We start from the raw sequence: 14,181 nt of genomic DNA, 5'->3' as shown, positions 1-14,181 counted from the left end.
TCGCTGAAGTTTCTGTTTGCTGTATTTTGTGTTTCATATGTTTAGCATTTTTTTGTTTATATTTGACTCTGAATTCTTTCCTAATTTATATAAATGCCCTTGTACAAGTCGCTATGATAGCTGTTTGAATAACGTTTCCAGCAAAGAGGATGAGTATCTGTTTAGCATTTAGCAAGTTATGATTAATGAAATACGCCAATACTTTATTGTGTCTGCCAAACATAACACTGAGTGGAGCAGTCGACCGCTACAAGATGGAGGCCCTACGTTACGTCAGTGACAATAGTCAAGAGCGCTCCATGAGGATTCTACTCTTTATTATGTCTATGAATTGAGGCCACCAACCGAGCTTGGCTGGCAGTGAGAGGTTAAGTGGCTAAAGCCTTTTCTTGGCCTACATCCCCCAGAGTGCTGTGCAGTTCTGGATCGGAGTTCAATAAAATTCTATTGAACGTATTTTTGGTTAACATTGATCATGTGTCTATTGCAATATATATTGTTACTGATTTACTGCCCAGCCCTACTCCTACTTCCTATATAAATAATTGATGAACAAGTTAAATATTTTTAATCCTCTTTTAGCATCTTAAAAAAAAAATTATTAGCCATAATTGGTAGATTTTTTTTTAAGTCAAAGCTTCACAAAAACTAGGGATTGGAAATTGAAAATTCTGATTTCTGCATCTCGATTTTAAAGATTTCTAATCAAATGGTATTGTATTACCTTACAGTTTTATAAAAAAATGCAAAGAAAGAGTATTAAAGGTCATGCCAGTGCTATTTTAGAGAGTAGCTGCAAGCATTAAAAGCAACATTTGGGAGGGGTGGCTGCCAGTGGAGCTCTGCCAATCACCAGAGGTGATAAAGGGACCAATATAATATAAAAACATCTTTTGCAGCTTTTCCCCATGACCACAGTTCAGGTCATCTATGGACAAGGTGACAAAGGGAACCTGGAAACAAATGCTGGCGAGCCCTTCTCCCCTTCATTCCCTGTTGCGACAACCATCAGCCTGAGGGCAGGACTGGCCGGTAGACGTTAGAAGAACAAAGTAGGCTTCAGCAATATTTCATATTCAGTCACCTCAAAAGAAGGCGCGTTAAAAGAGGCCGCAGCAGCCCTGTTGTATTTGACTGGACGCCAATGTTTGTGATTAAATTAATGATTCTTTAAGATCATCATTTTAAAAATGAGCCATGAATATTTTATAGTGATTTAATATTAATCTGATCAAAAATTATCTTCCTTCAATAATTCAATATGCGTATTAATAATTTAAAAAAAAGAATGTTATGCACAGCTGAAGGGGGAAGAGGTTGAGTAATACTTGAGACATTTAATCAGTTTGTGAGAAAATTAAATTGGAAACATCCCATTGAGATCCTGATGTAACTAAAAAAAACAGTACATGAGGAATTAAAGAGAGCTAAAATGGACTGAGCATCTAAATAAGGACAACACATGTTGGAAAAAACCAAACCCTGCCCAAGTTTACTGATCTTTATTTGACAGGTTATGGTGGTCTCTGACTTCCTCATCAACCCCTTGTAGTAGGCCCCACTCTCTCACAGCCCACTTTCACTGCTGGACATCTCAGGCTTATTTAAAATCTACAACCAGGTTGTGTGTTGTGATCCATACGAGGTCTAGACATAATGATCATGCAAACACTACAAAAATGTAATTCAATTAAAGTATACAGTGGCATAATGCTTTTAAGACCTAGAGGATTAATTAGGTCCTTTATTTGGGTACAGCCCGCCCTCTATGGAGGGACACTTTGATGGTTTTGTCATTTCATTTATCCCATTCTTTATCATCAAAACAGTACACATGAGGCAGTCAGTGATACATATTTTTAAGGTATTTTAAGATGCAGAGTTCAAACTGTTAAGCCATGAAACATCCCTCCCTTATTTAAATGATTCATCTTAACAAGATGTTACTGGACAGAAAGAGGAACTCCAAAACAACTACAGAAAATGTCTTTTTGGACTTTGGGACTTTGGGCATGAAGGCAAGATTTAGCTGAAGGAGGTATTATGTATTTTCCAGGAACATAGTACCATTTTATAGGACAATCAAGCTACTCAGTTACATTCAGTTGTTATGAAAATGTTGTATTCATCAAAAACAACTTAACAGAAGTTTGACTTTGCATCTGAAGCCTGAAAATTGGCCTATGTCTCTTTAAGAATGTCCCACCCTTGCTGACACTCCTTATTCAGCACATCAACACAGCAATGTTTCTGCATGCTGTTCATTGACGCCATTTCCAACTGTTCTCAGAGAATCTCAGCAGGCTGGTTCAATCAGGTGTTTGCCAATTGCTGCTGTTACTAGTTTGGAGGAGCTAGTAACAGCAGCAATTGGCAAAACCAACATATGTAGGTTTTCAGAGTAGATAAGGGGTCCCCAAACTCAGTCCTCGAGGGCCAGCCTCCTGCATGTTTTAGTTCTCTCCTTGGTTTAACGCACCTGAATCAGATGATGGCTCGTTAGAAGGCCTAAGAAGAACATTGACATGCTGAAAAGGTTGTTGGTGCCACCAGGGAGAGAACTAAAACGTGCAGGATGCCGGCCCTCGAGGACCGAGTTTGGTGACCCCTGGAGTAGATGCTGCTAAACCTGTCTTCATATAGAATGAAGCAGACTAAATTAGAAAATCCTGAGATGGAATGATTAATGTAGCAGCAGATCCTCGAATGGAAGAATGGGGGTAAGATGAATGCCTGCTGATGGACACAAGCAGCAAAACACCTGGAATTTAGAACAAGACAAATAATCAGCAATGGTAATAGAGTAACAGGGGACGTGATGAGCTGTAATGATAAAATTGTGAGTGGCTGATAAAGTAATGCAATGAAGAAAAGGCATAATTGACTTGGATGAAGATTGGCCTTAGTTAATGGCTTCGATGTCGCACAGCGCGGCAAAGCACTTACGTTTTCAGAGCTGATCCCACAGGCAGCGAGCTGTAGTGATGGGGATGATTTTGTAAAAAGCGGATGACTCAATGGAAGGAAAAAAAAGGAGCACAAGCTTTGGCAAACCGTCGTCCCTAAAAAAAAAAGCAACCAAAAGCAGAGGAGGGGGCAGCATCTGTGTAAAACTGAATGGAATCAGCTGAGACAACAATGTCATCATAAAAAAAGAGATATCATTCCAGTCATTGAGGAGCTTAGACCAGAAGGCAAGATCGGAACGGCACCCTTTGTCTATGGTAAGTGGCTCGAGCAGGGAAGGGACAGAATTGGCAAGGTCAAGCAAGTTAGGAGATCAAAATGTGGCCCTGCGGAATGATGCGCATGGCAATGATGATGTGGCCTAAAAGGGACAGGAGTTGACATTTGGAAAGAACAATAGGAGAGATATGAGACTGAAAGACTTTGCAAATGAGGGACAGTTTGTCCCCTGGGAGTGAAGCTACCATGGACTTGGAGTCTAGAGTGATGCTGAGAAACTTGGGCTTTTGGCTGGGCTGATGGTTTTCTCCTCGGACCAAGGCACAGTGAAACAATTGCTGGAGAATAACTAAAGAAGGGCTGGGGGAAGTAAAAGGTGGATCAATGACAAGAAAGTAGTCAAGCACGTGCAGGACTGAGGCGAGGTTGGAGACGAGCAGAATCCAACAGGATACTTCGGAGAGTTTGTTGAAGAGGCAAGGGCTAGTCCTTCACCTCATGATGAGCCTGACTATGAAATAAAAATGGCTATCCCATTTTGCTCCCAACAGCTGCCACTGAGAAGGGTGCACAGGTATGACCTTAAAGATATCAGTAAAATCAACCTTTTGGAGCCAAGCGCCTTGACCCTCAATTTTGATTAAGGAAATGGCATGATTGATGGAAGCATAATACAAAAAGAATGAGGGTGTGGGAATGAGAGAGTTGCTACAGGGGCAATGAGGGGCTGACAAATCGAGGATGAGGCATTTATTTCCAGAGTGAGTAGCGATGACTAGCTATACTTGTGCGTAGCGATGCAGTCTGAGGAAGAACATGCGAGAGGCATCGCATGCGTAGCAATGCCCGTTGCATGTTCTTCCTCTTCTAACATGGAAGAAGAAGGAGAAGACTTACAAGGACCAATCATATAACGCTGAGAAACTTTCCGCTGAAGTAACCGGGTCACAACCTCTGGCTCGCAGAGACCAGACTGGAGATTGGGGCAGAAAAGGGTGAAAGAGGGGGAGGAAATGCTGATATGGAAACCCTGAGACAGCCCTTTGAGTTGGAATTTGACAAAGGAACGATCTGGATGGTGCCTGAGGGGAAAAGTTAATCCCGGATGATTATAGGGGTTGCCAGGAAATGGAAAATTAGGTCCTGGATCCAGAATGGCCCTTGGATGGACAGCTTGGATAGATTGACTTGGATTGGGCTTCCTTGCACATCCCAAGATATGGAGACAATTACAAAATGGAAATGAGCAGGTGCTTTCATTAAAATTATTACCAATAGCTGTGTTATTAAAGACTTGCACTCTCCTACATGGTGATTCATGAGTTGATGGATAGAAGGGGCCGGAAATCAATGTTGGACAGGAAGGATAGGAAGCAGTAGCATTAAGGGGCAGAGAAAACTTTGAAAGCTGACAGAGCCCCAAGATGAACAGGAAAAAGCTCAGGTGTGCATGATAAGAATTTTGGTATCAAGGATGGACCAATCGACGCAAATACTGAATTGAGAATAAAGCTGCTGTAGAGGCGACAGCCTTGTGTTAATGATAAAAAACGGAACACCTGTACTTAAGATGAAGGTCTGCAATAAGAGACAAATAAGCATCCATCTTGACTAAACAATCTGGAAACACAGAGCAGTTGATGTCCCTATAAATGCTAAAAGCGGTTATGAATTCTCTGATATAAAGGTCTTTAGTAAACCTAGGTTTTGAGGACTTGAAAATGGGAGGGAGGTCAAATCAACATAAAGACCCTGAAGGATTTTAAAATGGAGTCTTGGAAAAATTCCTGCCAATCAGCATACGGAAGAGGGAGAGGATTGATCGAGACAGATGGCCAAACGAGCGCTCATGTGAGGTGGAGGTGAAAGAAAGAAACTGAGATCCTCCATGAGAAAGTCGTTGGAATCCAAGTCGGACATGGCAGCAGACAAGGAATGGTCAAAGCTCAGTCAAGAAAGCGGGTGAAGACAGGATGCTGGACCTTATTAAGGGTTGGATTGGAGATGAGGAAAATACCAGCACCAATAGGCTGTGATTGAGGCACATGATGACGTGATTGCCTGAAATGAGTAGAGTCTTCCAGTTTGAATATACAGTATGCCTAGGCTTCATTTTGCACATTATATCCTGACGTTGTGGCCTATTAAAAAGGTGGCTGTCACTTCCACAAATAAACCATCTTATTTTTATTTTTCATCTTATTTAATAAGATCGAAACACATGGATCCAAACATTTAAATACACTCAACATACTTCCTTGAAGCAAAGATTTTTAAATGTGTCACTGTTGCTCCAGATTACTGACTAATCTGTGTCATTTTATGATGTGGTCTGTTCTAGGGGTGCACCAACTTATCGGCCAGCCTATTTGTCGGTACAAATTTCCTTAATTTTTTGGAGATCGGTGGTCAGTCGATATTTACATGTGAATATCGACTGATCTACTACTAATCTACTACTGTTCTCTTCTGCTCTTCCATTAGAGAGGTTTGACTGATAGACTGGCCTACCAGGTCATGTCTGCATGTTTGTAGTTATAAATAGTCACCCCACTGATGTAAACTTAACAACTTTCTTGCTATTATTCAGCAACATTTCAGACAAAAAAATTATCAGCTCAGGTTTTTTAAAGATTGGTAATCAGCGATTGACCAGAAAACTGAGATTGGAACTTAGTTTGTTCTGATAATGACTTAGCACGTTCTTATTAATTAATGGTTGCTTGTTTTTAAAAGTCATTTTTAAATAGAAAAGACAGCAACAACATTCAAACCCTTCTGTATCGTTAGTTTTTAAAAAAGAAGCACCACAAACAGATACGCAATAGAAAGTGCTTTTCCTCCTTAATTGCTCTGGTGTTATAATATCTATGAGTGTTTAAACTGAATCGGACAGTTATTACATGTCATTTCCTTACAACCAAAAGACAAAAGCTTTGTTTGTGTGCTCCACATCCTCCACAGAGTCTCTCTCTCTCTTTCTTCCAGCCCAGCAGCAGCAAACAGAGTTGTATGCAAATACTAAAAGCCATAATGCACTATATTGTTTGGTGTTAACATTTGAATATTTAAATGCTGCGCTTTAGATCTAGATATTCTCATTTCAATTTCCATACAGTGCTGCTGAACGCATACAGTTAAGCTCACCCGCCCGGCAGGTTGAAAACTTTCTATTTGCATTTTCCCAGCTTGATATTGTTTCAACAGTGTTTTTCGTAATTATGTGTCTTCCTGAGTACTTAGTTGTTAAGAACACGAGTTGCCGGTGGTTTAATAAATGACAAAGGCGTGTATGGCCTTGTGTCACAGCCACCCGAGTTGGATGTGTGAATCACCCACGCTGGTGTCACTTAACCAAATTGGTAAAGCTGATAAGCTGTATTTACATAGCAGTGTTGCTGGGCGTGATTACTATCAGTTAAACGTCCCTCCCCACCTCCACACGCTTTAATGGAAAGTTGGAACATAACTTAGTGAGGCTGCCCTCAGGAAAATAGCTCAATTATACCTGTGGGTATAAACACTCATGTGGCTGGCAGATACATAAACAGATGTGCAGTGATGGCCTGCAGTAGTCAAGCAGCTGCTGCTCCGCTTTCATTCATTCACTTGTCCTGATGGTGGATTCCTGTTTCTCTCCCCCTGCAGCCACACTATTTGTTTATGATGTGGAAGTTAACAAAAGCAGATTAGGGCTGAAATAATTATTCGGATTAATTGTGATGAATCAATTATTGAAATAACTATCCACTAATTTTGGAATTGACACATAGGGATGTACTGAACCCTTCTTTACTACTTCCGATGCCGGTACAGTCTTATATATCAGCCGATATAGAAATAGTGCTGAATTGACTTAACTTTTTTTTTTTAAAGACATAAATGTACTGACTTACAAAAGTATTTGAAAACTCTGCACCTGTACAGCAACAAATACACCAAAAACTTCACAAGCTTGGTCAAATATGTAAAACCAACAAAATTTTAATTTGCTTAGTCAGTGCAATTAGGAGTATAGCAACTGATGTAAAATAAATAAAAAAGAAATGTAAAAAAAAAAAAACAAAAAAAAAACAAGTTGACTACCTTGGTCAAATGTAAAAAAAAAAAAAAAAAAGCGCTGCAACATACCTTTCAAATGGTTCAGAAAGTGTAACTAGAAATTCTAAACAGTGCAAAATAAATAAACCATGTCCTCAGATCACAAAGCACAGAACTGATCTGCCCGTTAGAATCAGGCACATTGTCAACATTGAGACCAATACAGATATTCAGACAGACTCAAAAAAGACCTTTAGCTGAAAAAACCCAACACTTTCAGGGAAGTAATTAACCCACAACAAAAATATATACGTTTAGCAATTATCCTGAAAAAAAATTAAATAAAATAATCTGTAAACATGTCCCACCCAAAGTTCCTCCAGTGGTGGTTTTAGCTTCACCTGGTTCAAATTCTGTAAAAAATAAATAAATCTATTAAGCACCCTTTCCTGTCCAATTAATAATTAGAAACAATCAATTGTGTTAATGTTAAGTCAAGCAAAACAAGTTGAATTTTTCAAATGTTTTGAAAAAGTTAGATGCTAGAAATATATTTCCAGCAGCAGATCCATGCTTTGCTACAAATGATCCAGTGTTCTCTAAATGAATGCTATGTTATGGCATTTTTTTCCTATTAGATAAAAATAATGTTTGTTTATTTGCATCTTTCAAAGTATTTGTAATATTAAAAAAGTTCCAAGTGGTTGAATGAAATATCTGTAGAATATGCCAATTTTTTAAATCAAATTAATCATCAGAATAATCTATAGAATAATCGATTACTAAAATGATTGTCAGTTGGAGCCCTAGTGAATACCTTTAATGCGTAAAGGTACTCTCTTAATGGTCGGTTTACGAGGCGTAGACATTAAAAGAGAACGGTCGCTGCCTTTTAGCTTCTCCTTTTCTGAACTTTACTTTTCTAGTATTACAGTATTCTTTCCACACTGACTAAAAAAGACAACATGAGAGCATTCAGAATGATGTCAAATGATGTTATTTTGTCTCGGTGCACTGTGCATTTGAACTTGCACTTGTATTGAAAAGGACATCCCCTTCTGGCTGTTGTCTCAGTGAGGGCCTACCTGTCACGAAGCTGATATGATGCTCTTTGAATGCAATGTGTACGTATGATCCAAGCTGTGGTGAGCCGACCCAGATGACAGAGTGACTGGAGTGTCAAAAGCGGCCCCACAAACAGACATGTCCCTTTTTTCCCCAGACAGGAAGCTGGGAGCAGCAGAGGCTCTGCCTTGTCTCATCTGCCAGCAGTCCTCGCTGCCTCTACACCCCCAACTCCACCCTCCGCCTCAACATGTCTGATGGTGTGCAGGAGTCCATGCTGGATGGCTGATTTGATTTCAGCCAGTGTGACACATCTGTTGCTTGTCATGTTGTGTTGTGCCAGTCTGTGAGGCGAGCAAATGGGGAGAACGGGCGTCAGATCGCTGCTTTTATGTTTACAAACAGGGGGCTCAGGATTACGTGCCGGCTGCAGCATGGTAGGAAGGTCAAGAGGTGTGGAGCAAGTACAACATACATCTGTGTAGTCCATATGCCACGAGCCATCACTTCTCCTGACCAAAGCTCTGTATTGAAATATTGTATGATGAGATGCACCGATCAGGCCTTTTCGGGCTGATACCCATTTCTGTTCTTCTTTAAGGCCTGACATGCTAATTAATTTTTTTTAATTACAGAGACAGTAGGAGTGCACAGGTTACCATTTTCTGGCCCATTGCCGATCTTTAAAAAGCTTGACCAGGGTGCAACACTGGCACAGAGGGTAGAGCATGGACTAGGCATGTCACAATAACAAATTCTGCTGGACAATAAATTTTGAAGAAATATAATGTAATAGCAAACTAATGCAATAACACATCCTCAAAGATCAATAAACTCTAAATTCTAATGAACATTTAACTCTGGAATTGGGAGGTATTTTAAATATCCAAAATAAGCAAACAAATCAACAGAAACAACAAATAAAATGAAAACTAATGTCTCTATGGACAAAATTTTACTTCAGAAAAAGCTTAGACCAGAAAGCAAGATCAAAATGACAATCGACACATATATATTATAAGGATGGGTACCAAATTCAGTACTTTATATCAGAACTGGCTGAATTCTGTTGGTACTACAGAGTACTTATTCACATAAAATCAAATGGTACCATGTTTCTGTACCTAAACGCATCATTGTGACAGTATGGAGGAAGAATGGGGTATTTTTCATACTTGTCCTGAACACAGCATAGCACACTCAAGAGCGTAATGACATCAGCATCTGCTCGTTCAGTAAACAAAGTAGCTATGGCTGATAGAAAAAGCTTGAAGGTATGGCTCCACTTTTCAAAATGCGATGCCAATTATGCTCTTTGCAATATTTGCGATGTGAAGTACTAGGTCAGTATTGGAAACACGTCTAGTTTGAGAAAGCACCTTGTTAAGTACAAGATTTTTCTGAAGGCTAAAGAGTGTACAATTTTCTAAAGCTTCAGACCTACAACTCCTGCTTTAGCCTCTGTTAGCACGCCTGCATCTGTCAGCAACTCTTCATCTGTAGTCAGCAACATGGACGAATAAAGGTTTCATACATTTGGCGATGGCACCAGGGACATTTACAATCCAAGAGAGGCGACCACATCATCTACCCCAGGTAATGACAAATAGAAATACATGGAGCTGGATTTTAATTTGTGCAATAAAACAAAACACTCTGTTAGTTGCTCTGAAGAGTTTTATCTTTAAAGAATTTTTTCAAACAGCTGTGATGTTACAGTATAAAAAGTTGGATGTTGTCTTGATATATGTGTTAAATTTTATATGTTAAAAAATATATTGAACAAAAATATTATCACCCCATGTCAAATATTGCTGCCACGTGGAGTTAACAACTGTAAATGAGCATTTGCTGACATTTTATAGTACAAAACTAATATTTCTCTTGATTTGTGTATAACTTTGTACCCAACTTGCATTACACAGTGAGTTGATTTTTTTTACTCAGCGCATGGGTGGGGCATGTCCAGTGGGTGATCAGACAAATGAGCAACATCTGGACAATCCTAGGTCTGGGGACAATAAAAGGCCACCCGAAAATGTCAAATTTTGTCACAAGTCATAATGCCTCAGATGTCACAATTTATGCGGGAGCATGCCATTGGCATGTTGGATGTATACGGATGTATGCCATAGGGCATTTAAGAGTACGTTTCCAACAGACTGGTACTACAGCACATCAACCTCATCAGCCACGTGTGACCACTCCAGTACAAGATCGCCACATCCAGCTCATCCACCTGCGGGATCAGCTAAGACCAACACACACACAGTTGATGAGACTATTGGACTGCACAACAGACGCATCACACCTAAGACTGTCCATAACCACCTACCAGAATACACATATATATATATATATATATATATATATATATATATATATATATGTGTGTGTGTGTGTGTGTGTGTATCAGTGACGTGAGGTACATAGCTGGTGAGGCACTGATAAGCATATTTACAAATATAGACCCTCTTCATGTTATTGTTTACATAAGGAAATTTCGCACATACAGACAACGCTGAAGGTCAAAAAGACTATTCATCTAAATGTCATCCATAGCCGCGCTGCCGGCGTAGAATAACTGCGTTAACTCAATCAAACTTGGACATATAGATATTAATTTCGTGCTGTGCTCCACAGCAAAGGGAAAACTCGTTAAAGTACAACTCAAAACCATATCCTTCTCGCTCTCTGCATTGGCCAAACTACATGAAGACACATTCCCATAGCAACTGACAACAATGCCCCTAAAACAGCACTGAAATATTTCCCACACAAAGAGCAGAACATTCAGTCTGTTGCAGTAGTATGGTTTTAGGCTTAATGTTAATTTGTGATTATTAATACGTGATTGCTGTGGTAAGAGGAGAAAACTATATCGCTGCACTTGACTTTACTTTAGCTCGCTGTTACTGTCTCTTACTCTGCAGTTGTGAAGTCACAATTTCTGGGATCATGAGGCAAGAGAACTCACCTTGAATTCACATTTAATAAAAACAAGCCTTTTCTGTTTTTCTTCTTCCAATTATGGTCTTATCTGCTGTGTCTTTGGCGCCACCCTCTGCCTGATTATTGCCCCGTTCGGTGCAATCGCAAAAATCTGGAGTTAGCACACGCTACTCTGCAGGTATAGATCACCTCATTTACATCCCACGGGTTACAAAAAGTGAAATTAATTAGGCCTTAATACATAACAGCACATTTTAAAGGACCTAACTGATCAGAGCCAATCAAGGTGAAAATTGGCCAGTGCCAATCACCAGCTTAATTCACCTCCAACTGAGACACACTGGAACTCTTGGGGGGGGGGGAGTTAAAACACATAAAAAGCTTAATATGGAAAAAAAGAAAAACAAAAAACAGTATGAATCTAGGTTCCACTAAAAGGTTTCTCTTTTCCTTTGCATTACCTACAGAAGATCAATTACTTCTCTCTTATTTGCTACAGCTGTAAATCAAATCTGCATCAGCATTCTTCACAGTGTCCTCTTTATGGACTTTAAAGTAAGGTGAACAATACAAAAATAATTCTAAACACCTACAAAAATTAAGGCTATGTTCTAAGCAAGATTTCTTCAGTCAGCTTAAAAACACGAGCAACGACCAAGGCTAATTGGAAACCTCCAGTTCATCCTCCTATGAAGTACACATGCTATATCAGCAAAAATCAAAAGACAGTATTTCAGCCAGTGAAAGTAGCCCCACCACTAAAGAAGCAGAAAGGAATTTATTAGCGGGAATGGAGCGGTAAGTTAGGAGGTTACATCTTTGTGTCCTTGTCTGGGCAATAAATATTCAAAAGTGCCATGTAATTACGAGTTTAGGATTCATATCTATGCACTGAGCTGCTCTAACTATAAATTACTTGGAAAAAGTTCAGAGGGAGTTTTTTTTGTTGTTGATTTGCTTATTCCTAACTAGAATTCACAAATGATATTTAAATATTTTTGATTACCATACTGTTTTGATCAAAAAAGAAAAAAAAGTGCAATATGTAAATGCCATCCCTCTTCAGAGGGTGGGGGAAAAACTTTTTTCAGAGGGCTCATTTACGTTGTCAAATGACTCAACACTCAATACTTTCCACTTGCTATCAAACTTTCTTCCTGAAGACGTATCAACCTGGAAATGATCACAGCTTCTCAAAACATACATGATATAGAAGTATAGAAAGAAGAAAGGCTCGAACATAGTATCAAACACTGTGACAATTGGGGGCTCGTCCAACCACGAGTCAACACTTTTATGGTGCAGCATGGGATGGAGGGGAGAGCTCGGTGCTTCTAATTTATTCAAAGAGGGATCATTTGCTTAGGGCTCTAATCCAAGGATCAGTCTGTCCTTCATTAGCCTCAATCTGACATAGATGTGAACAGCATGCAAGCTTGCCACATGAATGCTGCCCCTCCTTCCTCTCTTTCTCTGAATCTGTTCCCCCTCCCTTCTCGGAAAGGAGAGGGAACAGTAATGTTCAACCGTATCACAGGTTGTTAGCATTCCAGAGAGAATTTTACATGAGTGTACATTCGGGCTTTAATTAGAGACTATTTGATCATTCAGCACTGGGCTTTATTTAAAATAATACAGGTTCATGTCAGTGTACGGTGACTGTCGGCACTGTGCTAAACAGTTAGCATGAAGACAGTTCTATAAAAGAAGAGTCAGTATTTCATTGAATGTGAAGGGAGAATGTGAGAAAGTATTCCAGCTTTATTTATCACATACAATGTTTATTCTTGTAAACAGTCAGGGTGAAAATGGATCATTTGGATGCTGATCAAAAGCTTTTTGTCTGCAAACTCTCATACTGAGCTTTGTAAAACGTATTTTCAATGCTGAACTCTTTGAATGTTATTTTACATTCCTGAATCTAAATATGTTTCATTGAGACTTTATATAATAGACCAACACAAAGTGGTGCATAATTTTAAATGAAGATTTTCCATCTTTCCATCAGCTTCTTCAGCAGAGCTTTTTTATGTTCTCTGCTGAAGAAAAGCATCCTTGCACCAAGCATCCTTCCACCACCATACTTCACAGCAGTGACCATAACTTCCACATTTTATTTTACAAATGTAAAAAATCTTAAATTTGGGGCACACATGTCTTTGACTCCTTTTGTTTAATACCCAAAATAAAAACCATAAAAATGTAAGCAAACAATCTACCAGGGTCTGTAAAACACATCTTCCTTGCTGGGTTTTATAAGCTACATTTTTCACAAACCATGAAACAAACCATGAGGTTCACTTCAGATTTACTAAAGAGGCAAAGAACACTGTTCAATAGTTTATTTGTTAGAACAACATAAGCCCTAAAAATAAGTTTGAAATCTGTGTATGGCACCAAAAGAAAAAATCAAAAAGCTGATCTAAGGTGATCTAGAGCCCAAAGCAGAATGAATTAGAGCATTTTGTATTGGTGACAAAGACTACAACGATCTTTGAACTCTCAGTAATTCAGAAAGCTTAACAAAACTAAGTTTTGATATATAACAAATCAGAAATAAATAAACAACAACATAATTTCAAGTAAAAAGCATTCTATGTTTTCAAAACTCAGATTTTATTTCCATCTTTAAGTTAATAGAATAAAGAACTGAAAACCTTCTCCACGATTCTCCATTTTCTTTTTTCTCACTTAACCAGACCTACAAACTGATTAAAGCAAACTTCTCTGCACAGGAACTCTTAATATCAAGAAATATGAAGAAGTTCCAGTGGTATAACTACTGTGAGCTGCTGTACATGAAAACAACAACCTGGAACCCTAAATGTCAACACAGAACCATGTGGACCTAAAAAAACGAGCAAGATGAAAATCTGACCTGACCAAGGTCAACAGGGGATGATAAAACAAACAGCAGGTTTAAGGTGAAGTCTTCCC

General features: G+C 39.1%; 1 protein-coding gene across 9 annotated transcripts in view; it reads right to left on the bottom strand.

The window, feature by feature from the left end:
* The window catches only part of foxp1b (forkhead box P1b), a 263,651-nt gene that overhangs the window by 190,591 nt on the left and 58,879 nt on the right, over positions 1–14,181 (bottom strand). The gene's annotated exons all lie outside the window — the stretch shown is intronic.

Source organism: Gambusia affinis, linkage group LG07 (genome assembly GCF_019740435.1).
Source record: "Gambusia affinis linkage group LG07, SWU_Gaff_1.0, whole genome shotgun sequence".
NCBI classification, from domain to species: Eukaryota; Metazoa; Chordata; class Actinopteri; order Cyprinodontiformes; family Poeciliidae; genus Gambusia; species Gambusia affinis.
Note: the sequence above shows the minus strand (reverse complement) of the source record. Positions and strands in the feature narration are given on the sequence as shown.